Source organism: Sinocyclocheilus anshuiensis, unplaced genomic scaffold (assembly GCF_001515605.1).
Source record: "Sinocyclocheilus anshuiensis isolate Anshui unplaced genomic scaffold, SAMN03320099.WGS_v1.1 scaffold1451, whole genome shotgun sequence".
NCBI lineage: Eukaryota > Metazoa > Chordata > Actinopteri > Cypriniformes > Cyprinidae > Sinocyclocheilus > Sinocyclocheilus anshuiensis.
Window position 1 is genome coordinate 475,725 of NW_015538060.1, and position 7,522 is coordinate 483,246.

Sequence of the window (7,522 nt, forward strand, 5' to 3'; positions counted from 1 at the left end):
TTTTTTTAAGTACCGGTGGTACCGAGTACCCGGTCAGTCCGGTTCTTGATGCGCTATCCGAAAGCTATCCTCTTCCAGTGTTGCCAAGTCCGCGGTTTTCCCGCGGAATTGGGCTGCTTAACACTGTTGCCGCGGGTTGTTTTTCATGTCCGCGGGTTGAAAAGCGACCCCATTAACGTGATATTTAGCCCCTGGAATGCAAATTTTTACCAGGGGAACCCCGCCAAAACATGCGCATTTCATCCTCGGAATGCAATTTTTAACTGGGACCCCCTCGGAACGCGATTGGGCAGGTTTTGTTGTGAAAACCTGGCAACCTCTTCTTAAAAGCAGTGGCGACCTCAAGAGGAGGAAACGCATCAAACTAACAAAACACCCCGATCAAGTTCAAGCAGGTACGTTTCAATTACATTTTTAATATTTAGAGCTTCTGTAATGAATATTATTCCATATTTTAATTTGAATTTCGGATTGAAATAAACATCGCCGTTAGCGTATACGTAGTTAATCGTTAGCATAAGCGCGGCTAATGCTAATAAACAGGAGGACATAATGGTATTTACTATTTTTACACACCAGAGGCTTTTAAATGAACTGTGTATTTAAAGAAGGCTAAACAGCATCCAAATTTTGCCAAATTCCGTGACATTTCACACTATACAGTACATTCCTTTTTTTATTACTTTTATTTTCCATTTTATGATTCCGCAATTCCGTCTGCATTTTCAGCTTTGTGAAAATCATAAGCCCCTAGATTTATTCAAAAAAAAAAAGTTGCAAACCTGATCACTTTGAAAAGTAACTGCACACTTTTCCTCAATAAGTCGCAAGATTTGAGGCATAATTCATGTCTGAAGTACTAAATGTTGGAATGATAAAGATGCCACTAAAGCCCAATATTTTCAATATTTATTCTCGTAATAATGAGATGTTATGTCGTTTTAACGACATCTTTTCTCGTTAAAACGACATCTTTTCTCGTAATAACGAGATGTTTTCTCGTTAAAACGACATCTTTTCTCTAATAACAAAATGTTTTCTCGTTAAAACGACATCTTTTCTCGTAATAACGAGTTGTTTTCTCATTAAAACGACATCTTTTCAGACCGTAATATTAAGATCAGTCGTACGATCGTTTTTACGAACTTCTTAGGCTTACGAAGCTTTTGGGAAACGCAGCCCTGATCATAGCCTAAACGAGTCATGGGTCTGAGTGCAGTTATTGGATAGCACTATATTGTAGACAGATTGGAGATTAATCCTAATAAACATGCAGCTACAATTAAAACCATTACATTAAAATACATTTAAAACAGTGTATTTCAATAATTTCAGCAGCGTGCAGATCCTCGTTTATGTCAGACTGTGGCGACAGCAGCGCGGACAGTCGCTTAGCTCGCTCACATATACCATATCTATAATAACGGGAAAACATATCGTTTTTATGACATAATATGTCATTATTACGAGAAAAAATATGTCGTTTTAACGAGAAAAGATGTCATTTTAACGAGATAATTATATAGTTTTTACGACGTAACATCTCGTTTTTACGAGAAAAGATGTCATTTTAACGAGAAAACATCTCATTAAGATAAAAGATGTCGTTTTAACGAGAAAAGATGTCGTTAAAACGAGAAAAGATGTCGTTAAAACGACATAACATCTCGTTATTACGACATAATTGAGTGGGAAAAAAAATATGTGTGTGGCAGCAATGCGTCACCGTAATTTTTGGCCATAGATCTGATATTCTATTTGTCGTATTTCTGTTTTGCATAAAACTGAAGAATATTCGGTACATCCTATACTGTAGGCCTATTCTAAAATGATCTGATATTAACTTTTGCATGGATTTTATTGAAAAGAGCTTAGGCTCATGTAACCAGAAGTTTTAAGATATATGAATATGCTTTTAAGTTTTTCTTGCCTCGTGGGTTAACATTATCTTAACAAGCAAAGAAATTCAACATTAATTTCACTGTGTGTCTGTGAAATGTTAAGGTACCATTGTAGTAGTTTCATGCTGCGTGAACATCATGGCAACGTACAACTATGGCAAGCCAAAAGAGTCAGAATTATGCTATAGATAAATCACATTTACATACAAAACGCTGTTTTTTTCCGGCGTTTAAAACAGCATTAGCGCTGTCAAATACGCCGTCCTGATAGCAGACGCCATAAAAAATGTGCGTAAACGGTAAAAAACGCCGTATTTAACGGCATAAATTTAATTCTGACTCTTTTGGCTTGCCATTTACAACACAAAGTATCTCACGCGGGAAACACTTAACGTAACGCATAAAATGCGCGTAACTAACGTAAATCAAGCAAGCTAGTACGCATAGGCCACGAAGTGTTGGCGAAATAACACATTAGTGGACCAGAGGGAATAATATGGAATTTTTTCCAGAAAACTTCTTGCACAAAATAAGTTCAAGCACTTTCAAGGACCTGTATCTATGTACGTTTATTTTCAAAAACTTTCCAGGGCCTTGAAATTTTTTTTTCAGATTCACATATTTTCAAGGATTTCAAGGACCCGTGGGAACCCTGTTTAACACTGTGCCAGCTGGCGAGTAACGAGCTGAAATACTATAAAAGAGCAATTAAAAAAAAAAAACAGGTTTTTAAAACAGTTTTATAAAGTTTACTTTCAGATAAAACCTCTAAAATGGATTAGAAATTTGTTTGTGGAGTAATATAATTTCCTAATTATCCTACATCATTGCTTAAATATGAGCGCTTTGAGTAATTAATGAACTGAATGAGTTGTGTGAGGCTGCAGATGATCCACAGCGATCTTCGTCAGAAATGTGCCAGAGCCGAATGAAGAATCAGCGAGCCTCCTGTCAGTCTGAATGAGAGTAAAGGACAGTAATTGACTTTGCACGGAGGTGCTGACAGTGGGAAGCGGCTAATCTCATTACGCTGATTGTCTATTTGAGAGCATTACGCTGGGATCTGACCGAATTATACCTGTTGGGCCTGAACATAATGAGCGGCGTGTAATCCCCGGTAATCAAAGAATGCAGCGCCTCCTCGTTCCTGCTTTAACCAGCACGCAACTGATTTCACACGCCACCAAAACACAGCTCACACTGCAGCTGGTGACACGTATTACAGCGAGAGGAACTGCTCTGGGAAAACCCAAGACAGAAGGCTGGAAATAAACGATACAAAGCGAGACAGCAAAGGGTTCACTTTAACTTGGCTTGAAGAAATGTATGTGAATGAAATTAAAGTGAGGTGAGAAATAAGTGCAAACGGTGCCGTTTCTGTTTTTGCTGTCAGTGCACTGCCATCTTGTGGTCAGAGTGAATGAAAAAAACAAAAGAGACACTTCACAAGGCAAGAGTTCAGTTATTCATCAACTAAATCAATGTCTAAAATGTATACTTTTAAATATTTGTCTTAATTTTTTTTTTGTGTTCCTAAGAAGAAAGAGGCCACATTTTCAAATTAGCTACAATCACTCAGAGTACAGGGATTAAAGTTCCGTCGCTACGGCGGATTTCCGTCAGTTCATAAAGACAGCCACTTGCTTCATTCCTGAATGATTCAGCCGTTCGAACGAATCAATTGAATGAATGATTCAGTGATGAAATTAGTGAATTAATTTATTAATACTAATTTCATATGATTGGTAACTTATTTGTCTTATTCTACATATTGATCTAAATAGAAATTTTTAAAAGATTATAAACAAATTTTTGAATTTGACACATGAAAATGATGCCATTACAAAGGTAAAAGGAAAATACTCCTGTAAGTCACTTTAAGGAGTGAAATGTCATCTCGTATTAGGAAGGCAAATTTTTGATCAGAATTTTTGATTATTGATCAGAAGGACAAGCGCTCCTAATTACAAGAAGAAAAAAAAACTGCTCTTAAACTGGGTGTGTGACAGGTATGGCTGAGGAATGGGGTTTGGTCGAAGAAAATTTCAGTCAAAATATTTTTAATGAGGCTCAGAGGTGGCATGAGTGCAATTAAATTCTTTAAAAATCTTAAAATAAGTAAATCAGTCAAAAATATGTATTTTTATGAATACATTTAAAAAAAACTGAAATGATCTAAACAAAAACTATTGCAGTATTTACAGTATGAACGTGATTAAAACCATTAAAAAAAGTTACTTGAAATGAAATAAATGGTGACTGAAGTGAAATGAAACTTTTTTACTTGCTAGTTGTTGGTCATTTTAATATAATCTACCTTGATGTACTAAAATAACAGAATTGTGTGTATATACAGACACGCTCATACACAATTTTTTTTTTTTTTTTTTATCACTTGTGTATGTGGGTGGAGTATGTGGCTGATTTCAGTGCTGTCAGGTTATGAGGTGCAGAGTTGATGAGACGAAGCTAATTGTGTTGAGCCGCTGAATTCACTCGTCACTGAGCCCCGAGCAACACTCAACACAGACACCTGTGTATCAGATTTTCACAGCTTTTTTTCTCATTGGAGTGTCAAAGTGTAGAAATGTCTCTAAAAGTCGCTTTAGTGGCATCTTTATCATTCCAACATTTAGTACTTCAGACATGAATTATGCCTCAAATCTTGCGACTTATTGAGGAAAAGTGTGCAGTTACTTTTCAAAGTGATACTAGGATTTTGTGGGTGTTGCTATGTGGTTGCTAAGGTACTCTCAGGGATTAAAGTTCCGTCGCTACGACGGATTTCCGTCAGTTTATAAAGACAGTCACTTGCTTCATTCCTGAATGATTCAGCTGTTCGAACGAATCAATTGAATGAATGATTCAGTGATAAAATCAGTGACTTGCCGCCACCTGCTGGCGGATTTACTTTCATTTGTAGCGTATAATTTCAGTTATTTGAATCATATTTCTGTATTCAAAATTTTATATTTAAAACATTAATCTCCACATGAATTTATGACAACAACATTTGTTACTTTTTCTTATAATTAATTGACAATAAATAAACTGAAAATATTCATCACTGTTATTTTAGGTATTATTTATATACTATTATAACTTTTTTTTTTTTCCAGTATATAGTTTTAGTAATTTTAGTACTTCAACTTAACATATTTCGGTTAGTTGCCAAGGCAACATTTCTCATTTTATTTATTTTTTTAATTCAAGCTTTTTTTAATCTAATATTTAATTTAATTTCAGCTTTATTTCAACCATGTTTAATAGTTTTAGTTAAAAATAGCCATTTTATCAGTTTTTGTTTTAGATTTCTATTTAGCTTTCATATAATATTTCAGTTTTAGTAATTTCAGTACTTCGACTAACTTTTTCTTTCAGTTAGCTGCCAAGGCAACATTTTCATTTATGTTATTTATTTATTTATCTAATATTTAATTTTATTTCTGCTTTATTTCAGTAGCAAAAATCCTATTTTTTTAGTTGTAGTTAACAATATCACTGGTCACTGATTTATCAGCCATAATTATTTCTTCTCAGTCATGAAATAGTATTTTTATATTTTGCATTATTTGATTAAGAATACATTTTGTTGTCTCTACTAGATAATTCATATTTAATATAGATTTGTTAAAGTGTAGCTTTCAAAACCACAGGCTACAGCCTCACACTAATACACTGGCAGGCACAAAACTGTTGAGACCCTTACAGGTTTTGTCCCTTATATTCTCGCTTCAGTGATGCAACGTCAAAAATGTCTTGCCACACCGAGTTCTGGAGTTATGATAATAAAGTCTTTTGGCTTCCAAGCAAAATGTCAGTAAGTTGTTAGCACTGTTAGTCATCGATCTTGACTTTAGAAGAGCTTTTGCATCACTTTAATTTCATTTTTACTCTCATTTGGCGCTTGGCAAGTGTATCATATTTTATGTAGACAGTGAAATGTCTGGCATCTAAGAATCGAGATCATGTGACTTACTCGGTGTGGCCCTGGAAGACATTCACTGAGTGGATGGAGGGATCTCTGAAGTCCCACAGACGGAAGGTGGTGTCCCTGGATGAGGTCACCACCAGACGCTGGGTGGGATGAGTACAGCAGTGGGTCAACTCTTGATCGTGACCTGCAAACACACACACACACACGCACACGTGTAAAACAGAGCTATGTAACCCTAAAACCCTGGCAAAGGAAACCAAGAAAGCCACAAAAGCAACCTGTCAGTGGAGAAGAGCGGTGGCTGGTTTACCTGTGAGGGCGTGCACCAGCTCTGAGGTTTCTACATCATAGAGGTTGGCGGCTCTATCCCAGGATGCAGTGACCACCTGCTTTCCTCCCACCAGCCAATCAGCTGCTATCACCACACCCTGGTGGCTCTTCAAGGTCGTTGTGGCGATACGGATAGTGGGGCATTCATTGGGCCCATCTGCCTCCCCATCAGCCTCATCTTTATCAGAGAAGTCCACGTCATCGTCCAGCGAGGCCTGATTCACAGAAGAAAAGAAAAAAAAAAGAGTCATGAAATCATGTAACGCCAGATGTGTGCCGTCTGGTCCCCGGACGCTGTCAGCAAAACAAACACAGATGGAGCAGTATATAAAAAAAGGACAGTCATCTATCAAATCACATTTAAAAGCATCTGACAGGTGGGGGGAGAGATACAAATAGAGACAGTCTTATGGAAAAATAAATATTAAAAGGCAATATAGCCTTCAGTCACAGGATAAATTAAACCTCATTAACAGATTCACAGTAAGAGATGTGACTCCTGCATCAGCAACTGCTCACATGCATGCAGACTTTAATGTGTAATAACAGTTTATAACCACTGGGTGGCGCCATCATGAATCAGCAACAAGTTAATGAATGAAAATTACTAGGGATGCACCAATACCGATACTGGTATCGGTATCGGGCCGATACTGAGCTCCTGTACTCGTACTCGTTAAAATGCCCCGATACCAAACGCCGATACCACACAGCATGTGATAAGTGCCATATTCAGACAAAGATCAACACCGACAACAGACAGCAGAATGGAGTTATTAGGGATTAAAGATGTCTATGAAGTATATGTATGCAATGAATATAAGTATTAAAGTATTAATGCCTGTATAGCTGATGTGCGCGAGCTGGTAAGCAAATCACGCTGAGTGGATTGAGCGCGCGGCGGTCGAGTGAATATCCCTTTCTCACAGACATCACTGGAAAGTTTGTAGTTCGGTCGGATATGTCAAAAAAAAGTAAGTAAAACAATGCACAAGTTACTTAATGGTAGGGAGGGAGGGAGAGAGAGAGAGCGCGCACTTCTGTTGTGTGATCTTTATTGATGTTCGCTCACTTAGCACGCATCATTTGGATTAAAACGAAATCGTAAAAATACAACCATTCATAGGGGCATTCACTATAAACATCATTTATTTTCAACCGTAGGCATACACGACTTTCTGGCGAAAGTGAATCTAGCAGCCTGTGTGAAATGCGCTAGGCTGTACGACTTGTCCCTCTCATTCTGCACCATTACAAATACGTGCACGCGTTGCGTGCGTTTTGCTTGCTTGAGTGTTTCTGCATTATATGAGTGGCTTTGGAATATAAATCGCAGCACGTTTCAGATGAAAAA

General features: G+C 37.2%; 1 pseudogene; it reads right to left on the minus strand.

Moving 5' to 3' along the window:
• Positions 1 to 7,522, minus strand: part of LOC107683483 (WD repeat-containing protein 37-like) — a 38,722-nt pseudogene that overhangs the window by 10,448 nt on the left and 20,752 nt on the right.